The sequence below is a fragment of the Aotus nancymaae genome, unplaced genomic scaffold (genome assembly GCF_030222135.1).
Source record: "Aotus nancymaae isolate 86718 unplaced genomic scaffold, 86718_ANA_hifiasm-v0.15.2.pri h1tg000141l, whole genome shotgun sequence".
NCBI lineage: Eukaryota > Metazoa > Chordata > Mammalia > Primates > Aotidae > Aotus > Aotus nancymaae.
This window is the reverse complement of record NW_026988556.1, coordinates 316,519-342,600: the sequence shown is the minus strand read 5'-3', so window position 1 is coordinate 342,600 and position 26,082 is coordinate 316,519. Positions and strand designations below refer to the sequence as shown.

General features: G+C 52.0%; 1 pseudogene; it reads left to right on the top strand.

Annotated features, from left to right (window-relative positions):
• Nucleotides 1–26,082, top strand: part of LOC135272880 (GTP-binding protein 4-like) — a 691,440-nt pseudogene that overhangs the window by 660,896 nt on the left and 4,462 nt on the right.

Below are 26,082 nucleotides of genomic sequence, written 5' to 3'. Positions count from 1 at the left end.
TTGTGATGGATTAGTGAGCTGGCTGGGCAGTGCTTGCTTCATGTGGTGCTGACAAGGGGCAGGGGTGGCCAGAAGGTCACAAATGCCCTCGTGCCTATTTCCAATGATTGGTGCTGGGCTGTCAGTCAAGCAGTCTGTGCTTCCTTGTAGGTGTCTCTGTGCGCCAGCTCAGGCTTCCCTTCACTATGGGGGCTGGGCTCAAGAATGGGATTCTCCACGCGAAGATGGCAACTGCAGCTCTTTAAGACCAGGCTTCAGAGTTCTGCCATATTCCACTGCTCACAGCAGGCCACTGGGCAAACCCAGGACCAGCCCAGATTCAGGAGGAACAGGGACAGACTCTACCTCTTGATGGGGGAATGGCAGAGTTCCTTTGCAGAAGACCCTGTGTGATGTGGTAGCATCGTCTTTGAAAACACAACCTGCTAAACTTATTCAGGCAATAGCCTGCAGGGATGTTATTGTAGAGGTAATCATCAATCTCTTCTAATTAATTAAAATGTAAATTACTCACAAATGTCAGCATCAGTACTTTATTATTATTATTATTAATTTATTTTTTTTGAGACAGAGTCTCGGTCTGTTGCCAGGCTGGTGTGCAGTGGTGCGATCTTGGCTCATTGCAACCTCTGCCTCCGGGGTTCAAGCAGTTCTCCTGCCTCAGCCTCCCGAGTAGCTGGGATTACAGGCATCCACCCACATGCCCAGCTGATTTGTGTATTTTTAGTAGAGATGAGGTTTCACCTTGTTGGCCAAGATGGTCTCTATCTCTTGACTTCGTGATCTGCCCACGTTGGCTTCCCAAAGTGCTGGGATTACAGGCGTGAGCCACCGTGCCCAGACAGTACTTTATTATTAATTATAGGTGGCTGGTGAGAACTGTAGGCTGATGAGATGTAGCTGGTGAGGAGTGCGTGAGTTGGGACCTGGACTTTCCTTGTGGAAATGGATCCAGTAATGTTGATGCAGTGAAATCTTGATCCTTGGCATTATAATGCTCTAATAAAAAGATTGTTAAACAACTCAATACTGCCTTTTAATCACTCTGCAATTACGTTGGATTTATGATTTATGAATTTTTCTTCTTGTTCTTTTGCAAGCCATCAGCATTTTATCAATCACGAGATGTCCTCCTTCTGTTTTTAAAAAGATAAGGTGTAGGACTCTGGTTAAGGGTCGGCCTTCGGGGATCTGTAGACCCTAGTCCTGCTGTTGTGGGCCTCGGTGGCACTTAGACACTTGGCCTTTCTGCCCAGCCCTGGTCTTGTAAGACAGGCTCACTGCAGGAAGGCGTGCAGGCCCCCGAGCCATCCTGTCCTTCACCCCTTGCTGGGACTTGTATACAGAGCATGCACGTGATCCTGAAAGTGTACTTTTCAGCCACTTTCAGAATCCCCCAGACATCGTTCCAACAATAGGTTCACATTTGATTTCTGATCTGAGACAAATAATGGTGATATAATGGATGCAGGATTCTATGCTTTTGCTTTAATCTATTATATTCCCTACCGGTGGTAACTTGTTTGCCTGAAGACAAGGAAGGCCCAGTCCTGCCTTGTGGGCCATAGGCCTCGACTGGGCAAGGGTAGCCAATGTTAAACAGCTGCACAGCCTAAGTAAATATATGAAAAAGAGGGTTCCAATAGGTTCAGCTAAGCCCATTTGGGATAGGGGCACAACTCTTTTCTCTAAACATTATTAGGTTCATAGAGCTGGGTTGAAAGGAGAAACTGAGGCCCCCAGAAGCGAGAAGAGCCGAGACCAAGGACTGAGAAAGCCTGGGCCTTTTTTTTTTTTTTTTTTTAAACTATGGCACAGACATCATCTTCACTAGCTGCTTGTTAACTGTACAGAAAAATATAATGACCCGATTCCAGGAATTTTCATTCTCTTTCTCTTCCGCTCCTGTCCTGAGAAGTTTAATTGCGTCTGCCAGGCGGGTGTTTTCTCATGGGGATTAGAGCAGGCTAAATTGGGCTTTAACGCTTAGTGGGATAATAGAGCTTCCTGAGGAATGTGAACCTAATTAGGGATTCCAGGGTCAAGCCTGACAAAGGGGACACAGAAGCAAAGTTAGGGCAAGCTCTTGAAGGAAGCGAAGAAAGTTAATAAAGTCTCGAATGTCCTCATTTCGTACTGCTGTTCTTTGTATAGGTCTGTTGTTGTTTGCAGGCTTGTGTTGAAAGTCTGAGCCTGGGCCTCTCTTCAATCCTCCATGGAACTCCCTGTCCCCAGGCACCATGGGAGGAGCAGCCTTGAATGATGAGTAAGGCAACCTTCGCCAAGTCAGGAGCCCCCAGCCCCACCTGGGGGACCCAGCTCCTGTCCGTGTGCCCAAGAACGTTCTGTGTCAACCTGACGTCTCCACCTGACCTATCAGAACTTTGATGGTTAGTGCTAGGTGTTGTGTTTTGTTCCCCAAATGTAAATGTTGATATCCAAATCCGAGGACCCCAGAATGTGGCCTGATTTGGAGATAAGGTCTTTAAAAAGGTAATTGGGTTAAAAGAGGGTCATTAGGGTGGGCCTAATCCAGTATGACTGGTGTCCTTAGAGAGACTGGGACACAGATACACACAAGGGACAGCTATGTGAGGACACAGGGAGATGGCGGCCATCTGTAGGCCTAGGAGAGAGGCCTCAGGAGGTACTACCCTGCCGACACCTTCATCTCAGACCCCAGCCTCCAGGACTGTGGGAGGATGAATGGCTGTGGTGTCAGCAGCCCATTCTGTGGCATGTTGTTATAGCAGCTGCCCCTAACCTGAGCTAAGACGGTTGGTTACTTTTTATTTTTATTATTTTTTTTGAGACAGAGTCTCACTCTATCACCCAGGCTGGAGTGCAGTGGTGCGAACTTGGCTCACTGCAACATCCACCTCCCAGGTTCAAGCGATTCTCCTGCCTCAGCCTCCTGAGTAGCTAAGACTACAGGCACGCACCACCATACCTGGCTAATTTTTTATGTTTTTAGTAGAGATGGGGTTTCACCATATTGACCAAGCTGGTCTCGAACTCCTGACCTTATGATTCGCCTGCCTCGGCCTCCCAAAGTGCTGGGATTACAGGCATGAGCCGCAGTGCCTGGTGACTGCTGGTTATTTAAGCAGATATATGCTTCCATCAGTGTCGGCAGTGGGAATGAGGGGACTTTTCTTTTGTCATTATTCTCCCCCACCCTGCCACTTATAAGAAATGATAATAATGGTAATACAAACAATTAACAATGTATCTTTTTTTGATCTTAAGTAATGGTGAGTTAAAGATCTTACTGTTTTATCGATCAGTAACATACAATGTAAAAAGTCAAAGCTGTGGTATAACAGAAGTGCTTCGGACGGGTGAGGTGGCTCACGCCTGTAATCCTAGCACTTTGGGAGGCTGAGGTGAATGGATCACCTGAGGTCAGGAGTTTGAGACCAACTTGACCAACACAGAGAAACCGTGTCTCTACCAAAAATACAAAATTAGCTGGGTGTAGTGGTGCATGCCTGTAATCTCAGCTACTCGGGAGGCTGAGGCAGGAGAATCGCTTGAACCTGGGAGGTGGAGGTTGTGGTGAGCTGAGATTGCACCATTGCAGTCCAGCTTGGGCAACAAAAGTGAAACTACATCTCAAAAAAAAAGGAAGAAATGCCCCTTCGTAAAAGCCCCACCCTCCTTGCAACCGGGCTGCTACTCAGTGTAGAGATTAGAGAAGAGTCCCGACGCCCCAATTATATCCTAAGGTCCTGGTGGCCAGCAGATGTTTGGCATCTGTATCTGTTTTTCCCTGGCTAGTTCAGGGTCTCCAAGGCAGGTTACCTCTGACTGTTTTTATGACTTAGGAAAGAAGGTACTGCCATCTTGGCGTCATCATGAAGTTTCTTTAAAAAGAATCGTTAAAACAAAAGTAAACTTCATTTCTGATTCTTTGCAACTTAGAGTTCAGTTGTTGTTTTTTTTTTGGGACGGAGTCTCACTCTGTTGCCCAGGCTGGAGTGCCATGGCACGATCTTGGCTCACTGCAACCTCTGCCTCCTGGGTTCACGCAATTCTGTGCCTCAGTCTCTCAAGTAGCTGGGATTACAGGTGCCCACTGCCATGCCCAGCTAATTTTTGTATTTTTAGTAGAGATAAGGTTTCACCATCTTGGCCAGGCTGGTCTTGAATTCCTGACCTCGTGATCTAAATGCCTTGGCCTCCCAAAGTGCTGGGATTACAGGCGTGAGCCACTGTGCCTGGCCTGGAGTTGAAATTATTATGATTAATTTTATGCATGATAGAACTTGTGCATAAGGTGATGTCTCTGTACTTGGCTTGACTCAATGAATTGTTTTCTCCCTTGTCCGAAAGGTTTGACAAGGTCAGTGGCTGGCCCTTTCATCTCTACTCGGTTTCCACTTGTTTTGCACCTGAATGCTGGCCCACGGATTCACGTTCCGTGGTGTGTGTGCATTTGTGGAATGCGTTTCTTTGCTGTGGGTTGGTACTGTTGAGCTGATCCTCTCTCCAGAATCCTGACATGAACAAGGTTTGCCTAGGCCTGCTTGATGCCAAAGTAGAGACTTCACCTGTGGGCAGAATGACCTGGAGAACAAGCAGGAAGAAACAGGTAGAGGATCCCAAGCCTTCAGGCTTTCTCTGTAGCGGCCATGTGTGCAAAAGCATGCTTAACACTTGAGGGTAATCCTCACTTCATTTCTTTCTTTTTTGGAGATAGAGTCTTGCTTGTTTTCCCAGGCTGGAGAGAAGTGGTGCGATCTTGCTCACTGCAGCCTCCACCCCCGGGGTTCAAACGATTCTCCTGCCCCAGCCTCCCAAGTAGCTAGGATTACAGGCGCCCACCATCATGCCCAGCTAGTTTTTGTATTTTTAGTAGAGATGGGGTTTCGCCACGTTGGCCAGTCTGGTTTCAAACTCCTGACATCAGGTGATCCACCTACCTCGGCCTTCCAAAGTACTGGGATTACAGGTATGAGCCACAGTGCCTGGCTCAGTTCTTGTTTTTTTTTGAGACTGAGTCTTGCTCTGTCACCCAGGCTGGAGTGCAGTGGCAAAATCCCAGCTCACTGCAACCTCCCGGGTTCAAGCAATTCTTCTGACTCAGCCTTTCAAGTAGCTGAGATTACAGGAACCCACCATCCCACCTGGCAAATTTTTGTATTTTTAGTGGAGACAGGGTTTCACCATGTTGGCCAGGCTGGTCTTAACTCCTGACCTCAGGTGATCTGTCTGCCTTGGCCTCCCAAAGTGATGGGATTATAGGCGTGAGCCACCGCGCCCAGCCTGTACCACATTTTCTTTATCCAGTCCACCGTTAATGGCACTTAGGTTGATTCTGTGTCTTTGCTATTGTGAATAGCATGGTGATGAACATTTGAGTGCATGTGTCTTTTTGGTAGAATGATTTATATTTCTTTGGGTGTATACCCAGTAAGGGGATTGCTGGATTGAATTGTAGTTCTGTTTTAAGTTCTTTGAGAAATCTGCACACTGCTTTCCACAGTGGCTGAACTCACTCACTTTTCCACCAGCAGCGTATAAGCATTCCATTTCTCTATAGCCTAGACAGCATCTGTTGTTTTTTGACTTTTTAATGATAGCCATTCTGCCTGGTGTGAGATATTCAAACTTTGTTGGATGCATAGTTTGTGAATATTTTCTCTCATTCTGTAGGATGTCTGTTTACTCTGTTGATAGTTTCTTTTGTTATGCAGAAGTGCTTCAGTTTAATTAGCTCCCATTTGTCTATTTTTGTTTTTGTTGCAATTACTTTTGAGGACTTGGCCATAAATTCTTTGCCAAGGCTGATGTTGATGGGCGAATCTCTTGCTCAGGCGGTCAAGACCAGCCAGGGCAACATGGTGAAACCCCGTCCCTACAAAAAATACAAAAATTGGTTGGGTGCGGTGTCTCACGCCCTTAATCCCAGCACTTTAGGAGGCAGAGGAGGGAAGATCATGAGGTCAGGAGATTGAGACCATCCTGGCCAACGTGGTGAAACCGCGTCTCTACTAAAAAATAAATAAATAAATAAATAAAGTCCTACTGCGCGAAAACGAAGCCCTTCTCTGGCTGCCTGCGCTCGGGGAGAAGCTGCGTCCTCTCAGGCTCCAGGGCTCCGGGCACCTGCCACCAACCATTCCCGGCGCGCACCTGGAAGTCCTGAGCTCAAGCCCCGCCTTAGCCGCCCCGCCTTAGCCGCCCCCTCCATCGCCCCACCCCGCCCCGCCCCGCTCCACCGCGCCTGCGTAGTGGGCAGTCGGCGCCCGGCGCCGGGGCGGCGGTTGCTGTCGGTCAGGTGCAGTGCCGCGGGGTCGCTGTCTGCTGGGGAGCCGGCGGGGAGGCGTCCGCCGCGAGGGATCCCCGGCGGGGAGGCGCCCTCTGGCTCGGGCTGGGGCCGGCGGGAGCGTGAACGAGCAACGGCGGCAACTGCGGGCATGATCCTGGATGGCGGCCTCAGCGGCCAGCAGGTAAGGTCCGCGCGGGGGAGCGTGGGTCGTGCAGGCCCGTGAGGGGGTGCGGGTTGCGAGCGGGCCAGGGGTGCGGCGGCCTGGCCGGGGGCGCAGGTGAGCGCGGCCCACGCGGGGCCCAGTGGGGAATTGTCCTTCCGGCGGCGCCCGCACCACGCCCACTGCCAGCCGGGCCGCGGCGGGGACCCGGGCGGGGCAGGCCTGGGCCTCAGGGCAGGCGCGCGCTCCTTTTTCGCCGGCCCGTACTCCTCCGTCTCCCCATCTCCGCCGCCCCCCGCCAACATGGCCCCCACTCTCCTATCACCACGTCCCTGGCTGCTGCTGGCCCCTCAGTGCGCGCTTTGTTTGAAGCAGAACTGGGAGGCTGGTGGCTGGCGGGCGCGGGGCGGCGGCGCTGTGCAGTCGGGCGCGGCGGGGAGGAGGGGGCGTTGCATTATCCTGGGGCAGGGGGAAGGGCGGGTTGGGTCACCCCAGGGGCGCGGGCCTGCCCTCGGGCCACCCTCCTAGGCCCGGGGGATGGCCGTGGTCCTTGCAAGCTGTCAGTTGCCAGAACGCCCACAGGCCAGTCCTCGCGCCGGCGCAGCCCCCTTCCTCATGCCCGCGGCGAAACTTGTGTGCTCTGGAGAGCCACGCACTTTTCTTCTCCTTAGTGAGTGGCCTTGGATGTATTCGTCTAGGAGTGAGTGTGTTGAAATTTGCAATGCGGGACCGCGCAGCCCCTCTGGTTTGGCTTTCTCCGGCGTCGATTGTGCGTTCTTGGTTTTACAGAGGTTTCTTTTGAGTAATGGCTTCAGTATTGTCAACCCCATACGCATTTGGAAGTTTGTTTATGCAATTGTTTTTACATTTTTCTTGTCATTTATAATGTTTGAATTAGACTTTGTGTTTTTGGAGAGATTTTCCGTACGTGGTGGAAGGGTTTTTAATCTTGGCAAATATGGATTGTCTGTTTTATCATGTTGATCGGAAAGCAATACCAGGGACATTGAAACGTTTTAAAGGCTTTCACTCTCCACTGACTTGTGCGAAAGATGACGTACATACTAAAACGGAAATACCTGTCTTTTTTTCTATTGGAGTTTTCTGGAAGAAATTCTGTGCAATCTGAAAAGATTGATGGAGGATACAGTAATTGCTGTCTACATCGCTTTTGTTAAGCAGTGAAAATTAGACAAACTTGGAGATTGATACCTGGACATACTGAGTTTTTGAACGCTCTTGAAGTGAAATTTTGGAAAGGGCAGGTGAAATGAGGCTTCTTCCAACCTCCCCCTCCCCCCCTCAGCTTGGTTAACAGGCAAACACCAAAATATTGTAATATCTGGTAATTTACAGAACGTTGGTTATCAGATTTGATAATTATATATTAAGGTTGTACAATATGTGTATGTCAGAGTTACGGGTAGTAGGTCTTAGGTCGTAGAGTCTTATGAAAAATACAATTTTTTTATAATCTTCTGAGTAGCGAAATGGTAACTATTACAATGATTATGAATTGTCAAGGCAATAGGGCCAGTATATGTCTTCAGTCATGTTTTTATGCCTGAAATCCAGGAAACTGTGTAAATGGATGTTTCCTGAAACAGCCATTGCAGTGCCATATGTATTGGTGTCCTTACAGTATATCTCAGATAATGGTGTGTCTCCTTTACTTGTGAACTGCAGGGTCGTGATATTGCTGCAGCTTGTCTGTGCCCCTCTGCATTTTGTGGGTAGTGTCTCACATTTGGCTATCATATTTATAAGACGAGAGTTACTAATTTGGTTTTAACTGGAAGAAATTTAGGTGGTTTTCACTTCCCAGTGACTTACCTGATTGCACGTAGTTATAACGTTAATGGTTGCACTCCTTAATTGCTAGCATCTTTTTTCTAGTGTGTTAGATATATATTCTTTTGGTTTATCATTTAAAAGAATATTGCTGAGAAAGCATTTAAATTTTAATACTGTATTTGTTTATATTTATTGGATGCTTAATTAAATGTGTTTTCTTTCCATTTTCCTGAATGAAAAGAAATTGGGAGAAGAGAATTAACCATTTTGTGCTTTGTTCAGTTTAGAAGACATGGTATTGTGAAAACAGTGTAGTCTCTGGAGTTAGACCTGGAGTCAGAGTGTATATCTAACATACTAGAAAAAAGATGCTTGGAAGAATGGCCTTCCAAGTCAGAAGCATCTGGGTTGAAATTGAGCTCCACTCCATACTGGGCCAAAGCCATGTAACTGATTCATCATGCAGCCTTTTTTTTTTTTTTTTTTAAAGAAAAAAAATGTTTTTAGTGTTACTCGAATATGTCAGTTTTATTGTTTCTGTATACACACATTTGTTACTGAAAATTGCAAAAATAGCACATTGAAAGTCCTTTTATTGGAGTTCAAACTTTTGAAAACAAGAAAATTTAATTATACTGTAGCCAGACTACCCAGTGTTTTCTTTACATTGTTGCCCCACAAGTTGATTTCCTCCGATTCTTGATGTTGGGCTTCATCTCACTGACTTCAGGCTTATTACACACATGGGAATTTTAGGACCTACTGGCTCTTTGGGTCACGTCAGAGAGGAGAGCTTATTGAAAAGGATGTATTGAGCATCGTGGCTCACACCTGTAATCCCAGCACTTTGGGAGGCTGAGGCGGGTGGATTGCCTGAGATCAGGAGTTGTGAGACCAGCCTGGCCAATGTAGTGAAACCCCATGTTTACCAATAATACAGAAAAATTAGCTGGGTGGGATGGTGCACGTCTCCTGGGTTCAAGCAATTCTCCTGCCTCAGCCTCCCAAGTAGCTGGGACTACAGGAGCATGCCACTATGGCTGGCTAGTTCTTTTTTTCTTTTTTTTTTTGGTAGGAGTTTTGCTCTTGCCGCCCAGGCTGGAGTGCGATGGCGCCATCTTGGCTCACCGCAACCTCTGCCTCCCGCGTTCAAGTGATTATCCTGCCTCAGCCTCTGGAGCAGCTGGGATTAGCCCAGCTAATTCATTTTTATTTTTATTTTTATTTTTGAGGTGGAGTTTTGCTGTTGTTGCCCGGAGTGCAGTGGCGCTATCCTGGCTCACTGCAACATCCACCTCTTGGGTTCAAGCGATTCTCCTGCCTCAGCCCCCTAAGTAGCTGGGATTACAGGCACGCACTACCACACCTGGCTAATTTTGTATTTTGAGTAGAAACAGGGTTTCTCTATGTTGGTCAGGCTGGTCTTGAACTCCTGGCCTCAGGTTACCCGTCTGCCTCAGCCTCCCAAAGTGCTGGGATTACAGGTGTGAGCCACTGTGCCCTGCCCATGTCAGTTTTTAACATGAGTGTGCATGTAGTTGTTAGTATGTTCTTTTATTACCTGTTTAGTGACTACAGGATCTGTGGTTATATGTTCTCTTTCAGTGCTGGCATTCTTAATTTGAATCTCCTCTATTATTTTAGCATCAGCAGATTGTGAAGTTTACTGATTGTATTAAAAGAACAATTTTAAGCTGCGTGCTGACCATCGTAAAGGACTGAGCCTTTCTTCATTCTTTCCCATGGCTCTGATGCACGGTTTCCGGATACCAGTTAGGAAAGAAGTTCCTGAGATGATGGAACTTGTGCTAGTCCCATAGGGCTGCTAGGACAAAGCGACCATAGACTTGGGGGAGCATATTAAAAACAGAAATGCATTAGTCACAGTCTGGGGGCTGGAAGTCCAAGGTTAGGGTCCCAGTGTGATGAGGTTCTGGTGAGGGCTCTCTTCCTGGCTTGCAGATGGCTGCCTTCTCACTGTGTCCTCGTGTCAGGGAGAGAGAGCTCTGGGGTCTCTGCTTCTTACCAGGGCCCTAATCCCAACATTAGGTCCCCACTCTCATGATCTCCTCTAACCCTGAAGAACTCCCAAAGGCCCCATCTCGAAATACCATCATCTATCTTGGATTAGGGCTTCAACACAGGAATTGGGCGGGAGCGGGGAACGAACATTCAGTCTGTCAGAGCCCCCCAGTCGCCCCTATTGTCCCCGTTTAGGGGCAGATTTTAGGCCTCAGGCGGTACACAGAGGTGGAGGAAGCACACGTTCTGCCTCCTGGGAGTGGTTCAACCAAAACAAGGACAGGGGCGTGGGGCAGACAACATCCAGTGGGGTAACCAGCAGGAGTCCCGAGGTGTCACTAAGCCGAGGTGTCACTTTCATCTTTAGGTGAGGAAATTGAGCACCCACACACAGCAGAGTACAGACCACGTTCCCTTCAAACACGGCTCACTTACCATTCCTCAACCCTGCAAAGGGGAGGTGCTACCTCATCTCCTGAGGATGGCCCTGGAGGTAGAGGAGTCACGGGAGCTGCGCACATCACCCACCAGTGACTCTTCACTCCCCACATTTTCCCTGATGGGCTGATGTGCACTGAGCTGGGGATGCCTTGCCAAGATAAACTCTTCTTCCCAAAGGCCACAGAGGGCAGGCCTCTGACACTGCCCACATGGAGCAGAAGGGATGGGGCGGAGGGGCATCCGCCCAGCTGACTGGTGTATTCTGGGGGAGGATGGGGCCAGAGAGGACCCAAACATGGCTCCCTTTGTCACTCGGCAGAGGGGCCAGACCGCCGTGTGCCAGACAGCTGTGACCCACCAGCCTCTGTTGCTGGGCCAGCCCCTGGCACCATGACCACAGCTCTGCACAGAGGCACTGCTGGGACCAGTGCTCTGGCAGTCACCATGGTCCTGAGCCAACAAGGGCCCTGGGGAGGAATTGGAAGTCAGACAGTGAAGAAGGTATTGGCCAGAAGGGAACCGGGGTGGGTGCCAGGTCCTGTCTGTGCTGGGATCTGAGATTCTGAGAGGTGGGTTAGTGGTAAGAGGATAGAGGTTGGCCACACGGGGTGAGGGGAGTTCAGCAGAGATGAGGAGGACCGGACAATGTGGGAAAGAGCAGAGCATCCTCCCCAGCCTCAGTCCCTCTCCTGATGCAGTCGTCATCTCACTCTTAGACTCCAGAAGTCTCCCTTCAGCCAACACCTGGCCCCCGAATCCCAGGGCACTTCCCAGACAGCCAGTGCCACATCTCAGGCAACCCCTGCTCTGCCCTTGAGGTCTGTGCCTGGCAGAAGGGCAACTGACCCTCGGCCCCTCTCGGCCTGGGTCCCAGCTCTCCCTGGCCCTGGGACCAGCAGACACAGCCACCCTGCGCCTGGCAGACTGGCCATGCTTGTACCCGTTTGTGATGGTGGATTGGGAGGGAACTGTTTGAGATACCAGTGTAAATCTGTGTCTGCATCAATTCCACACAAGAGTTGAGTTATCATGTGGGAAGGGAATCATAGCTGTGGGGGGCTCCATGCAGCACCCCGAGGGCCCCTGAGGCCAGTCCCTGTGGCCACGGCAAGGAGCACCTGCTTCCGCCAGTTGGACAAGATTCTTTCCTGCCCAGAAACCGGCAGAAGGACTTTCTCTGCTCCCCACCCACCGTCGTATCCCAAACACACCCGTGTGGATGGATGCCTTGACATCTCCCCCCAGCCCAGGGCCTGAGCTCTTCCTGATGAGGGTTAAGCAGGAGCGGCCGCCTCTCCCCGTGTCCATGTTGCGGGCAGTTGCCTTCTCCTCAGCTCCCACGGGGCAGAACAAGAGCCAGCCAGCTCTCAACATCCCAGGATTTTCCAGGGATGCTGATAACTAAAGCAGGCGGGGCCTTGTGAGTGGGTGGTGGGAGGGATCAGGGTTTCCTCAGCATCTGTCAGTCCCTGGAGCATCTGAAGGGGCAGCCTACACCTGGAGGAACGAGTGGGGCTGGCCCCCGTGGGTCCCCAGTGCCTGGCATCTCCCGGTCCCTCTGCTCTCCCAGACCCCCTCCACTGAGCAGCACAGCCCTGAGGACAGAGACAGCAGCCCAGAGAGCGTTCCCAACACCACTATATTTATTCCTATTTACATATGAGACCCCCTAGGCATTGCTCCCACCCCCTCCCCCTCCCCCCAGGCCCTCCCTTCTGGTTCAACCACCCTCTCCTTCCTCTCCCTCCCTCCCCCACCCTTCCCTATCAAGCTAAGGCCCAGCAAATCCGCACTGGGGGAGAAGCTTTTGTCTGCTTTGGGGCAACAGATGTCAGAGCCCCACCTCGGGGATTGGCACCAGAGAGCCTGCCGTGTCCCCCTACTGGCTGCAAGCCCGCTTCTTCTTCTTCTTCCTGGAGACCACGGGGTCACCCTTTCTCTTTTGAGGCTGCGAGGGGCCAGCCAGCCCCCAAGCCAGGGATTGCACCCCAGAGACTCTGAGCCCAGGCCCTAGGTGGGGCGTCTGTTGAGCAGAGGATGGGCCTCCGAAGAGAGCTCGCTCCTGGGACTCGGTGGTGGGAGCCGCTGCTGGGCTGAGGCCTCCTCTGTGAGCAGAGGGAGACTGACGAGCTCCCTGGGGACCCTGTCCTTCTGGGCTGAGAAGGCCTTGGGTGGCAGGCAGGGAAGCCTGAGGCAACTGGGCTTCCTGTCAAAGACAGAGGGTGTGGCTGTGCCGGGCATCCCGTTAGGCCTCACTCCAGTTTGCATCCTGACTCCCCTCCCTGGCTCCTCTCCATCCTGCTCCATCTGAACCTGCACCTTCCCACCTCGGAGTGGCTCCCCAAGAAGCCAAGCATGCCCCGCAGGGTGGGGTAGACAATCAGGTGGGGCTTGTGTGCCGGGTCCCTCCTGCCCCCGGGGTACCTGGGTTCCCCTCCCTCCCTGCTCTACCTGGGCAAGGGTGAGTCCTTCCTCCTGCTCCAGCTCCTGGCTTAGGGCCAAGAGATCCATCTGTGGATCTGGGGAAAGGAGTTCTTCCAGGAATCGGGGGTGAATGATGGCCTCCACCTAGAAACAGAAGGAAGACGGTGAGAGCTACCTGGGCAGGGAGTAACGTGGAGCCAAGGACACCTGGAGGAGATGCAGAAAGCAGCGAGCGCCCCGTCCCCACCCTTCTGGAGCTGTCTCATAGCATGGCGACCACCAGCTCCACACACAGACCACAGACCTGGTAGCATACACACATGCAAACAGAGACACACAAACAGACCCACATATGACACAGGAAAAGACACAGACACAAGTAACGTCCACACTCCACACTCACACCCACACAGACACACAAAAAAACACAGTAAGAAATGACAGGCACAAACATACAGCAGAGCTTAATTCCAAGGACCTGCGAGTGACCCCCTTACCCACCCCGGAATCCTGCAGACCCCAGCACTTCAGGCCAGCCCACCTTGCTGAGGAAGTCTTCCTGTGAGCACAGCTTGTCAATGTAGCTCAGGAGGCCTGGCTCTTCCCATTGTGCCTCGAGCTCCCCCGTGGCCCCAGCGATAGGCTCCAGCAGCTCCTCCATGATCTCCATATACTCCTGCACCAGTTCAGGGGGGATCTCCTCGGGGGCCTTGGTGTTCACTGGCCGCCGGGGCGGTAGTAGGTTGGTCTTGGTCTCTGCTGGCCGCTGGGGCCTGGGTGGCGGCAGGGAGGCAGGTGGGGCCTTGGGGCCGGCCTTCCTCGGAAGGTACACTGAGGCAGGGAGAGAGGAGGATGGGCGTGGCGAGGGCTGCTCCTCCTGCCCGTGCCACACAAGGGAGGGCAGGGCTTGGGGACATGAAGTGGGACCCAGCTGGGTCAGGACCAACTGAACCACAGCGCCCCAGAGGAGACGCCGCAGGAGGGGCATATCTGAGACAGCATCGTTTGGGAGGAAGTTTGGAGCCACCGATATGCCGTGTACTCGACCCGCTCGTCCCTGTTCCTGGGTGGATTGTATGTTGAGTTTTGGACAGGCGAGGGGAGAGTAGCTAGGAAACCTGACCAGGTCAATACCCTCCTTGGTGACCATGGGCCGCCCACGAAGTGACCTGGTCAGTACCCAACATATGCCCTTGGGAGCTGTCCTGTTGGAGGAGCACATCCCTCTCTTGAAGGAAGGCATGGGGTGAGGGGACAGTGGCCTCCCTCGGCCCCTCTGGCCTTTGCCGTGGCTCCTATGGGAATGTGGGAAGCCGTACCTGGCTGCTTGACCACCTCAGGGGCCAACGGTTTCTGAGGTTCAAGCCTCGGCAGGGCTGGAGGAGGCAGGCACTGGGGCCCCTTCATCCACTGTGACTTCTGAAACTGCGTCTCCTCCTCAGCCTCAAACTCCAGGAACCTGGGGTGAAAAAGGTTACAGGCCGTGTTGAGAGGGTCCAAGCCCCCTGCCCCCAGGACCAGGCAGCAGCCGATGGCAGGGATGGGAAGGCGTGCCGTGGACGGGCTGTCCAGGCCCTGCCTGGGGCCTGTCCCCCAGTCCCAGAGGGACCTGCTCCCAGAGTTCTGGGCTCTCCCTCCCTCACCCGGCCCCCACAGAGCCCATGGCATCAACAGGGCTTCCTGACTCAAGTCAGGGCCACGCGGCCCAGGAGGGCACCAGGGGGACCCCTCCTCCTGGCTTCAGCTGGCCAGGGGTGGGGTTTATGGCAGAAGGTGTCAGGAATGTTGCCCAGATGCAGGAGTCCTGAGGTTGGGACTATGGGTCCCTGAAGTATAACCCAGGAGCACAAGGCCTGGGAGACCCCTGGTCAGGAGGAAGCAAAAGCTGGGCCCAAAAGACAGGGCCCCTTTCCCCCAAGGCTGCTGTCTTTCTGTCTTAACGGAGGGGACTTCCCAGGAGCAAAGGCAGGGAGGCCAGAGATGGGTCTCATGGTGTCCTGGACGCAGGTCGCCCCTGACCCAGCGCAGGTTTCTCCAATCCTGGCCAGGCCGGGATGGGTGAAAACCGACTCGTGGCCACTGCTGTGAGGAGAGTGCATCCCGCTCTGTCTATAGTCGCCAGCCCCGCTTCTCCCCATCCCCACAGCTGGCGGTGATCTCCTTTGGGCTGTGATGCTGGCTGCTCCCTCCATGACCCCCAGTGTCAAGGCAGGGGTTGGCCCCAGGCCAAGCAGGGCGTGGCTTCCCACCAGGGCAGTATAGAGACCCCAGAGCACTCTAGGAGGGAGGAGCAGTTTCTTGAGGGAGGCAGGGGCCCAGGAGGGCCTGTGTTTGTCCACACCCTCATGCTCCATGCTGAGAAGCCACCATGGCCACCGGGCCTCTGTCACCCTCTCTTACCCTGCCATGTGGGCTCTGCCCCTGCATCCCAGACTCACTTTGCCGCCATCTGGTAATAGATGATCCTGTCAGACTTGCTGGTGTGCTGCCATTCCCGCATGGCCCGCCACAGTTGCTCCTCCAGGGTCATGCTGGGCTTTCGCTGGGCCAGGGATCTGAGAACTGGGCTGTAAGGTGGTGCAGTCAGTCCCAGTCCATAAGCCTACCCTCCATCCCAAGCCCACCTGGTCCCAACACCCAGCCCCTGTCCTCCCCACACCTGTCCTGCCATGTGTCCCCGTCCTGTCCTGTTTTCCCCCACGTGGGCTCCTCAGCCTCCAGGACACGCCCCCAAGATCAAACATCAACACAAGCCACTGGGTGGCCTCTCCTACTGCCCCTCGAGTCCTCAGTGTTGACAAGTGAACTCAGTACTATGGGTGGAACGTGTGTGTCCCCAGCATTCCTGTGCTGAAGCCCTGAGCCCCAGTGTGTCGGTTCTTGGAGTCAGTCAGGGTTAGAGCAGGTCATGAGGGTGGGTTCCTGTCATGGCATCCGAGCCCCGATAAGGGCAGGAGGAGACAGCAGGGCTGTCCCTCTCAGCCACAAGAGGACACGGCCAGAGGCAGCCCTCTCCAGCCAGGACACCAATCTGCTGTCGCCTTGATCTGGGACTGGCCTCTGGAACTGGGAGACGTGACTGTGTCCTGATCAAGCACCCAGTCTGTAGGATTTGTTATGACAGAGCCCGAACTGACTGAGACAGCGCACACACAGAATGACCGGGGAGCGAGGGTTAATGTGCAGGTTCCAGGGCCCCAGGACTGAGCATTTAAGCAGCTTCCTGGGGACTCTGGAGTAAGGTAGCCCCTGGGGACATAGCCCCAGGGTCCTGGAGAGGAGTAGAAACCAGAACCAAAGCAGAGCGGCATCGAGGCCCACTCCACGCCAAGCCTGTGAGCCTGGGGAGACTCCACTCTGAGAATCAGGGTCCCCAGTGCACCGGGACTCAGCTCCAAGGGAGAATGCAACCAGTTCCAGGATGCAGGGGCGGCAAGATTTTTGGGAACAATGATGGGGCCTCCTTACACCTACAGCCTGGGCAGGGGACTTGCCTAGGGAGTGGCCAGTGTGTTGCCTGGTGGTTGTGCTCAAGCTCCCGTGGAGTACGGGTTTGCTCATCAGCGGGGGACACAGGGTCACAGAGGCCCTGCAGGATGGAGAGAGGCAGGACTGGGACTGAATCGACAAACTTTCAGATCTGAGGCGTTGCTGCCTCAGTCACCACAGTCCACAGCCCTGAACTGCTGGGCTCGTGGGCTCGTGGACTCGTGGTGCACTGAGAGCCATCACTGGAGCCCATGGCTTTGGGGAGCGCTGTCCTAGATGGCCTAGTTCTGATAGTGATAGCGATAGGGACAGTAATCATAACAGCTATCATGTAATGTGTCCCAGCATGTGCCGGGCACTGTGCTATGTGCCTCATATGTGAGCTCAAGTCACCTCCTCACCATCCTCTGAATGAAGCATCGTTGTCCCTTCTTCTAGAAGGGATCGAGGGCGAAGCTGCAAATACCTGCCCAGCGTGGACCCTAGTGCGGGGCCCAAGACCATCCCTTGTGCAGGCTCCACCACCACTGTGCCAGCTGGACCTCAGCAGAACAGTGGGCATGTGCCGGTTTCCTGCAGCTTTCACCCCCAGCTCCATGTGATGTGCCCCTGGCCTTTGCCACTCAGGTCAAGGGGAGGCACTGGGGTGCACTAAACCCAACCCGTGGCTCATATTGGACCGGGAACCCTCTCTGATCTGGGTCTTCTGTAAACATTGTCATGAAAATGTTTGAAAGTAAGGATTGGCCGGACTCACAGGACAGTGAGGGGCAGGTGAGATGAGGCCCCTGAGAGTCTGTCCTGAGCGGCAGCCAGATTAATGTTGCTGAAAATGTGCCCTTCCATAGCTCCACCCGTCACCTTCAAGACCACCCTGCAAGCTTCCCTGAACGGCGTGACCTCCCATCCATCCAGCAGCCTCTTTATAGGTGAGCTGCGAGATGAACTCCGGTGCCCCGAGGACACTCACATGAAGAAGCAGGAAAGCGCTTCCATGTCCGGACTCTGGGGAATGTGCCTCTGGGCCAGGGTCTTGTAGTGCTACCAGAGTCAGAAGTTCTCATACATGCTCTTGCAGGAGTCGTCCGGTTGGGCCTTGGCCTGGGAGGGAGCCTGGCTGCCCTCTCCATGAGCCCCTTGTGGCCATGGACAAGCATTCCCTGGGGCCATGATGGGGGCCGGCTGGGGAGCCGGTGGTGGTGCTGGAGGAGGAAGGCTCTGGGACCAGCCTCCCTCGCAGGCCCGGGTGCCCCCAGTGACATGGGCAGCCCTAGCGGGCACTGCAGGGGCAGGTGCTAGGGGTCGGGGAGGTGGACAGGTGACACCCCCGCAGAGGGTGCCTGGAGCCTGCCAGACGAGGGGTGCCTGAGTTAGGACCAAGGTCTGTGCCTGAGGGACCTTCACAGGCCCCTCTTCTGTCTTTATCTGTACAAGGGTGTTGGAAGCCCCAGCCCAATTCAGGCCTTGGCCATCCTGTCCTGCCACCAGAGGGGTGCTGGGGAAGGCAGACAGCACCAGAGAGCTGCCTGGAGGAACCACTGTAATCACGAGGGTTAGCCCGTGTGCTGGGCTGGGAGCAGGTGTGGTGAAGGGCAGAGCTGTGAACACTGGCATGGGGGTGCCAGGGTTCTTGGTCACACTTGGGTCCAGCACTGGGCATGCTGTGGAGACAAAGGAAAGAGGTGAATGAGCTGGGGTCTCCAGGTCCGCACTAGTCACTGGGAATCAGAGGGGTGTCCCAACAGCTGAGGGTGTGGGACAAGGAAACTCTGCAGCTTGTAAGTGTCCGTGAGTGTGTATCACATGCTCTGTTCCTCCACGGGAGGGTCGCTTCACTAGAGAGCCTGGCCCTGGCTCCACTAGACTCCCTGACCCCTGTCTGCCAAGAAGCAACAGCCAAGCCTTCGCTGCCTCTGAGGGTCTCCCTGGCAGACCCTGTGAGCCTTACAGGCATCTCCCAAGCCATGGGTCAGGGATGAATCTCTCGCCGGCTTGGTGGCCCTCAGCATGCTCAGCAGCAGGTGAGGGGCCTCCCCCAGGGCAGTGCTATGCACTCAGAAGGCCTATAGAAAGCCAGAAGATTCCTAATATTATGGTCCTGTCTCCTCTTCAGTCTTCCTTTTCCTGAAGCTCTTGAAAACCCCTTTCTGTCCTAGCTCAGCACAACAAAATAAAACCACTGATTAGAGTGGGTGTGGCGATTCATGCCTGTAATCCCAGCACTTTGGGAGGCCGAGGTGGGCAGATAACCTGAGGTCAGGAGTTGAAGACCAGCTTGGTCAATGTGGTGAAACCATGTCTCTACTAAAATACAAAACTCAGCTGAGTGTGGTAGTGCATGCCTGTAATCCCAGCTACTCAGGAGGCTGAGGCAGGAATATTGCTTGAACCCAGGAGGCAGAGACTACAGTGAGCCAAGATTGCACCACTGCATTCTGACCTGGGTGACAGAGCAAGACTCTGTTAAAAAAAAAAAAAAAAAAGAAAAAGAAAGGGAGGAAGGAAGAAGGAAAGAAGGAAGGAAGGAAATCATTGGAAAGAAATCTGTCCCAAACCAGCACCCTGTGAACCCTGAAGATAACCCATATGTGTTATGGTCAGTGTGCAAGTGATTGTCCTGGCACCATGCACGGCAAGTGCTAAACAGGGGTCAGATTTGGGCCACCCTTTCCTCAGTGCTCGGTGGTCCTGGCTGCCACTCAGGAAGCTCTATTCCCAGGGGGCAGGTCTGAGAAGCAGTGGTGGAGTTCCCTGAGATACTTTGATTGCTCAGCCAGCAACAGCTGCACACGATTAGAGCACAGCCAGGAAGCAGTGAGCAGTGGGGCTGTCAGGGGAGGTGTCCAGGGATTTCCACAGCTGCTGGTCATGTTAGAATAGGTCATGGGACAACGAGCCCATCTCTGGTCCTTTTCCTTTGAGCTCCCAATAACTGAATCTAGTGACCAACCAAGAACCAGAGGTTCTTGGGCCACAGGCCAGGTGTGGCAAAGTTGTCTGGAGCTCATCCCTGTTCACTAGGACCTCATACAGTCTCCAGTCAAGGGGAATAGGGATACAGCACATGCACCTCATCAGTCAGGACACACATCCTGACTTGAAGGAGAATAATAAGAGGACCGTCTTCCTATTAGTACGCTACTCTCCTTCCTCTACTGAATAGGAAACCAGTCTTTCCAGACCCTTCCACTGAGAACCAGCAAGAGTCCACACCTGACCCCTGTTCATGAGGTAGTAGACATGGAAAAGAGGCAAATTTTTCCTCTCCACAGTAACACAAAGTGCAGAGGACAGGCCATGAGCTAGCAGACAAGAGGAAGTGGGTCTGAAGACCTGAGCTTCCACAAAAGGATGAACAATTCAGAAGAAGCTGGGAAGCCCAGGCCATGTTACCTGAACTTCCCCAACTGCCCCCACCCCTGTTAAATGAGAGCCAACAGCCACCTGAACTGACGGAGAAGCCACCTCTGGGCAGGGAGCTGAGAGGCTGTGGCAGTTACAGTAGCCCCAGCCTCGCCCACCCAGAGGCTGTCACTGCGTGCTCTGTCACAGACAACCCACCCAACAGTTTTCTGGCTGAGACCACTTCTCCCCACTCTTCCCTAAGATCTAGAAATGTCCAGTGCAAATCCCTCTGAACAGTATGGAAGGGCACCTTCCAGGTGCCTGAAGACACAATACAGGGCTCAGACTTGCCTGTCATCCTCCCTGGGCCACCAGCACAACACGATCCCACCACTCCCTACAAAGACACGGCGATGTGACCTGTCCCCTTCTAGAAAGGATCAATACATCCACTCCACCCTTTCCCCTACATGATGTATTCCCCCAGGCACCTTGGTCCACCTCTAAAGAGCCGTCCTCCCTAACCACAGACTCAGGGTGCCATGGCCCTCCCCAGGTGGGACATCCAGTGGTCCCTCCCTCCTCGATATCAGCCCTATCAACTTTTCCCTGGGGCACTGTGAAATTTGAATTCCCAAGGATTTGAAACATGGCAGAGAATCGGATAATGCCCCTGTCCCTACAGACTCACCTCCATTTGAAGCCATCCCCTCAGGCTGGGTGCTGATCACCACTGTCTAGCAGTTTCTGTGATAAGGGCAGGACCCAGAGAGTGACCTGCCTCAACAGATTCTCCTGAGTTCAGGTAGGTCAGGTAAAATTTGAAAGTATGTCAGTTTAGAACATAGGACCCAGACATTCTGCAGAGGGGGAGGGGCACTGCAGCAAGTACTGGTCGGGGCAGGGGACATTCTGTGAAGGGCTCCAGGCAGTAGGCAAGAGCTGAGCTTCCCTTCCAGCTGGAAGGCAGCAGCGCAGACTGTGTGCACATCTTTAGGCAACGTTTAAATTGTCCTTCTGACTCACAGCACAAAGTTTCAAGCTGATGTCCGCTTTACTTTCATTCTTTATCAACAGACCTACTTTTGTGCCCCTCAACCCATGCTCTTTCCCATTTGGGCTCTTTCCTTCTCTTGATGAATTTCAACAGGGGCTGCACTTCCTAAACACAATTTAGGACACTTCCTAAGAAGCCCTGTGTTTGTCAGACGATCCACGTCTGGATCCTCTGCTTGGTTCAGACAATCCAGGCTATTAGGTGGCTGTGTGCTCATCATTGTTATGGAAGCTGTCTTTGTGCCCCCAGGTCGTGTATGTTGCTGGAATCTGTCCACACCAGCAGGCCAGCCTTACTTCCCATCTCCTTTGCTGGAAAGCCTCAGTCCGGGAAAGAGTGGCTATGAGGCCAGAAAGCCTTTCATTTTGTTTCCCAGTGTATTGTGCTGGTATTAAATGTTAACTTTTTATCTTTTAAATGATTTTAATTTAAGCAAGCAATATTTTTGCATGGTTCCAAATTCAAATTGTACACAGTGGAATAGGCAGTGACCAGACTTCCTTCCACCTCTTTCCCTGTCCACAACATTTTCTTTCCTGGAACAAATGGGTGTTTGCTCCAGGAAAAGATGAGAATGGTGTTTTGCGAGATGAGAATCTTGGCCAGTGATTTTAGAATAAAATGCAAACAAAAGAAAAATGAAGGCCGGGCGTGGTGGCTCACGCCTATCATCCTAGCACTTTGGGAGGCCGAGGCGGGTGGATCACAAGGTCAAGAGATCGAGACCATCCTGGTCAACAAGGTGAAACCCCGTCTCTACTAAAAATACAAAAATTAGCTTGGCATGGTGGCACACGCCTGTAATCCCAGCTACTCGGGAGGCTGAGGCAGGAGAATTGCCTGAACCCAGGAGGTGGAGGTTGCAGTGAGCCGAGATCGCGCCATTGCACTCCAGCCTGGGTAACGAGAGTGAAACTCCGTCTCAAAAAAAAAAAAAAAAGTAAATAAATTGTAATTATTTGTCCATTGTGGATGAGTACACATCATTATGCTGTGTCTTAATATTTTATTGCAAATGTGTCTGGACTTAACGACGTTGTGTCAACAATGTTGCTGTCCCACAAACTCCCTCCTGGTTTATGCTCCACTGACATAGGAAGCTGTGTCTTTCCTTATGTCCTGGATGCGGCTGGGTGCTAACTCTGTCGCTCTTGTGGTGTAAAAATCTGTTTCTGTAATGCCGGGTGCGGGTGAGTGCTTTTGTTTGCTTATTGGCCTTTTCAGTTCTTTAGGTTGTTTATCTTTTTCTCACTGATTTGTTATTTTTATATTAAAAAGGTTGGATGCTTGCCAGATACATTATAAATATTTTTCTCATTTTGTCACTTGCCTTTTTAACCTCAAATGTGTTGTACATTTTTGAACTATTAACATATATTAATATTTTATTTCTGGCTGTTGAGGTTTGCATCATACATAGAAAGGCTTATCATTCATTGCAAAGTCATTCTGACCTGAGTATTGAATATTTGTCTTATCTTTCTGTTGAATTCTTATATGCACTTGAGTTTATGTCTAAATTTCTTTAATTTGTTGATCCACTGTTATTTCTTATCACTTTCTTCCATAATTTTTCATGATAATCATGATTTCATTTTTTCCTGAATAAACTTTGGAATCAATTTGTGGAGTCCTCCTGGTCTCCGTGCTCAAACTGACCTTGAAACTGACTCCTCTCCCCTAAAATAATCTGTTGGTATTAATTGGTCTGGGTGTGGTTTTCTGTTCCCCTTGCATATAGGGAATTTGCTTCGACTTTTTTGGTTTTGTAAGTTTCTCATTCAGCAGGCATTCCACATAAATACTTTACATGATGTCTTCTCAGGAGAGGCCCCCTTTCATCCCTGGAGGAGTCGTGGCATGCAGGAAGAGGATGGAAATGGAGGAGCCCAAGAAGAAGAGAGTATGCTGCCGAAGCTCTCACCGGGAGTTCTCATGGGGGCGGGCAGGGCCTGGGGCATCGAAGCAGAGCTGCGGGTGTCCAGGTGTCAGGCTGTGGACACAACAGTGAGCTCCCCGCAGAAGCCCCTCTGGTGGAGCTCTTTGGCTTGAGGGGAGAACAAAATGAATGAGTAGGACAGACAGCCCACAGATGGCCAGAAACAGCCTCCCTTCCAGACATGGAAGGTGAGCCTACTGATACTGAGAGGGTTGGAGAGAGAAAGTTTCATAAGACAAGAAGTGGGCAGAGCACTGAAAGGCATGGAGAGAGATGGTTTCATAAGAAGGGGCAGAGCACTGAAAGGCACAGAGAGAGATGGTTTCATAAGAAGGGGGCAGAGCACTGAAAGGCACAGAGAGAGATGGTTTCATAAGACAAGAAGGGGGCAGAGCACTGAAAGGCACGGAAGGTGAGCCTACTGATACTGAGAGGGCTGGAGAAGAGATGGTTTCATATGACAAGAAGAGGGTAGAGCACTGAAAGGCAAAATGAAGCTGATGATAATTTCTCTTTCCATTGCAGGAACGAGATCTTGAGCTGGAAATGGGAGATGATTATATTTTGGATCTTCAGAGTAAGGGGCAGAGTGTGATCATTATTTTAAAATGCCGATTCCACGTGAAGTATTTCAGAAAAGTGGGAAAAGACTTTAATGAGTAAAAGTGTTTTAGCCTATTTATCAACTTTTAATTTCTTGAAGAGTGAAAGTTGTATGCTGAGGGCCAGGTGCAATGGCTGATGCCTGTAATCACAGCGCTTTGGATGACCTGTGCCCAGGAGTTTGTGACCAACTTGGGCAACATGGCAAATCTCTGTCTCTAAAAAAATACAAAGATCAGCCGGGCATGGTGGCGTGCGCCTATAGTCCCAGCTGCACGGGAGGCTGAGGTGGGAGGATCTCTTGAGCCTAGGAGGTTGAGGCTACAGTAAGCAGAAATCACACCACTGCCCTCTATCCTGGGTGACAGAGCCGAGACTCTGTCTCAAAAAAAAAGTTGACAGTGCTGGGCGCGATGGCTCACGCCTGTAATCCCAGCACTTTGGGAGGCAGAGGCGGATGGATCATGAGGTCAAGAGATCGAGACCATCCTGGTCAACATGATGAAACCCCGTCTCTACTAAAAATACAAAAAATTAGCTGGATATGGTGGCGCCTGCCTGTAATCCCAACTACTCAGGAGGCTGAGGCAGGAGAATTGCCTGAACCCAGGAGGTGGAGGTTGCGGTGAGCCGAGATCGTGCCATTGCACTTCCAGCCTGGGTAACGAGCAAAACTCCGTCTCAAAAAAAAAAAAAAAGTTGACAGTACTCAGTGAGAGTTCTGCCATTATTTTGTTTTGGGATGGTAGGGTGGTTTTTGTAGCTTTTGCGCGCGTAAGTGTTAAATGAGGGCGACGCTGTTCATGGCGCCGCACATGGAATTGCATGCAGTGCTGTCATGCAGTGGAGTCACATGACTTGCCATCAGTCACAACTCATTTTACACACATAGTACTTGAAGACATTAAAAGCTCCTATAAATGTGACCACCCTTTTCTAACTTTAGAGTACTGGGATTTAATGAATTTGTCTGAAAAACATTAAGATACCAGAAATCTGGGAAGGCCGTAATATAGCTGATTATATTGATCCAGCGATCATGAAGGTTTTTGTCACTTTTTAAATTGTGGGGTTTTTTTCCTTTTTATTATAATGTTACTGCTGGAAGATAGCAGCACAGCTTTGGCTCAGCTGGGCCTGTCCCCTTCATTCTCCTACACCCACTGCCTCCATCCGACTCTGCCCGAGCACCACTTCCCCCTGCCCCGAGTCTCTGATGGAGACACTCCGCCCTGGCTGAGTCCTGCTGTGCCCGTCCCCTTCAATTCTCCTGCACCCGCTGCCTCCACCCCGACTCTGCCCCCGCACCACTTTCCCCACCCCGAGACTCTGATGGAGGCACTGTACCCATCCCCTTCGTTGTCCTGCACCTGCTGCCTCCACCCTGACTCTGCCTCCTGCACCTCTTCCTCAGCCCGAGACTCTGGTGGAGACACTTGGCCTGGCTGAGCTCTGCCGTGCTGGGCCCTCTTCCTCGGGAGCTGTGCTGTGTCACATCTTTTTCCTGCCTCATCCCCTCCCTACTTGCTTTTTCTTAGCATATAAATGTTCACAAGTTTTACTCATCTTTTTAAAAAACAAAAACATACTTAAACCATGTCCCCCGTTAGTTGCTATCCTGTCTTTTTCTCTCGGTTGAGCTTTCTGGAAAATGCTATATGTACAGTACTTGGCGGCTGCGTGTCCTGTTTCCACTCCCTGGTTCCCACAGGCGCTCCATAATCTAGTTCATGTTTTCAGTCTCGTGTCTCTGTGCTCCTTGCACCTCCATAGCATATTCCAGGGCAGTATCTCAATTCCATTGGTGCCGGAGGAGTGGCCTCAGGGCATCTGCTCTCACCACTGCTGGGGCCTTTGTCCAGCCTGCACCCTCACTGACCACGCAGCAGTCACCTGCCTTCCCAGCCTCTTCCCTGTGCCTTCCACACTCCTGGGCGAGAGAAGCCTTGGGACTCCCCTCCTCCGATCCAGCTGTGCCCATGCCATCCCCTTCCATGAGGCCTGGCCCCCCAACCTCGCCCTGTGCGCTCCTGGCCAGAGTCTCCCACAGGCACGTCTGCCTGTTGGGCTCCTGACCAGGTTGCTTCATTAGGGTGTGATGAACCTGCATGTGTTTAGTTTTCATTTTTGTCGTGTGAAAAAGCCAGTGAGGCAGTATTTGGGGTGACGTTAGAATGGATACATGGGACGTGGCACGAATTCCGTTTCTCAGGACCAAGCTCCTTTTGTATGTCTTCTGGGAGCATTGGAAGTGAGGGGGGCGGTCTCTGCACATTTTAGGCCTTGGAGTTTCATTGTTTTAAAGAAGTAAAACGGTGCACAGCAGTTACTGACTTGCTGGCAGCTGGTGTACACGTGGTCTCCATTTTCATCATGGAACCCGCCCTGTGAAATACACTGCGCGTAGATAGGCAGGGCCAGGTGGGACCGGACCAGGGCATTCACTCCGCCCTCCGAGGCAGGAAAACACAGCTCTCCTACACACGCTGCCGCACTCACTCACTTAGGACTTTGTGCACTGTTAATTTTGCTTA